Source organism: Elephantulus edwardii, unplaced genomic scaffold (genome assembly GCF_000299155.1).
Source record: "Elephantulus edwardii isolate Elephantulus edwardi_28Jun2011 unplaced genomic scaffold, EleEdw1.0 scaffold00086, whole genome shotgun sequence".
Lineage (NCBI taxonomy): Eukaryota > Metazoa > Chordata > Mammalia > Macroscelidea > Macroscelididae > Elephantulus > Elephantulus edwardii.
The window spans coordinates 8,626,005-8,627,287 of NW_006399836.1; the positions used below are offsets into that span (position 1 = coordinate 8,626,005).

Sequence of the window (1,283 nt, forward strand, 5' to 3'; positions counted from 1 at the left end):
AGGCTGTAAATTGCACGGTTCAAAATGAAGGGAGTGTGTTAGAGATGCTTTCTGTCTCCATACCGTTTCAATCTGTACGCGGGACAGTCATTCGGGAGGCTGGGCTTTATTAGGAGTGTGGCATCAGGATTGGAGGAAGATTCATCAACAACCTGAGTGATGCAGATGGTACAACTTGAAGCGTTTGCTGCAGAAGGTCAAAAACTAGTCTTCAATATGGATTGAAGCTTAACATCAGTAAGATAAAAGAGTCTCACAACTGGGCCAACTGGCAGCACCATGATGAATGGAGAAAAGATTGAGGTTAACATTTTCAGCTTGCTCAGGTCCACAATCAACACTCTTGGCACTTGGCACCAGCAGCCAGGAAATTAAACGATGAATTGCACTGGGGAAGTCTGCTGTTAGGGACCTCTCCAAAAGGCTAAAGAGTAATGATGTCAGTGTAGAGACTAAGGTGTGCCTACCTCATCTAGGCCATGGTCTTCGCAATTACTTGCTATGCATCAGAGAGTTGGACAATGACTAAGAATGAGAGAAGAGTTGCTGCCTTTGAATTGTGATGCTGGAGAAGAGTCTTGAAAATACCATAGATCACCAGGAGAACAAATAGGTCTATCCTAGAGAGGATGAAACCAAGTTTCTCCTTGAAGACAAGGATTTTTACGTTCCATCACACATACTTTGGGCATGTTGCCAGGAAGGTCAAGTCCTTGGAGAAGGAAACCCTATTAGGAAAAGTGGAGGGATTGTGCAGGAGAAGACCCCCAGATGATATGGACTGACACGGTAACTGAGACAATAGGATTAGGTTTGTCAGAGTCAGTGAGACTGGCTCAGGACAGGGCAGGGTTCCGAGCTATTGTACACAGGGTCACTATAAGTCACAGGTGACTCAATGGCACATAACAACAAATCACACAGGAGGAGACTCCCTATCTTCCTCATGTGGAGCAGCTGGTGGATTCAAACAGGAGACATTTGGGTTGGCAGTGCAATTCCTTACCACTAAGCCACCAGAGCTTCATGAAGAAGTGATAAGGGCCAGAAAGGTGGACAGGACCAGATCAAAACACTGCATTGGTTGCTTTTGGGCTTCAGTGATTGAAGGGAAGGGCCAATCAGCCAGGTATGAGGCGACCAGCCGGGCTGATCTGGGGAGAGGAGCACTCGGACTGTGCTGTGTGGCTGGCCAGCAGCGTGAGGGACAGATGGCTGTGTCTCTCCCATCCCTGACCAGGAAGCTGCAGGAATCTCTCCCGTAGAAATAAAGTCACCATGGC

The 1,283-nt window shown here is 47.5% G+C and overlaps 1 protein-coding gene across 1 annotated transcript in view; it reads left to right on the top strand.

The window, feature by feature from the left end:
* The window catches only part of LOC102858632 (chromosome unknown open reading frame, human C22orf23), a 12,604-nt gene that overhangs the window by 9,136 nt on the left and 2,185 nt on the right, over positions 1–1,283 (top strand). The gene's annotated exons all lie outside the window — the stretch shown is intronic.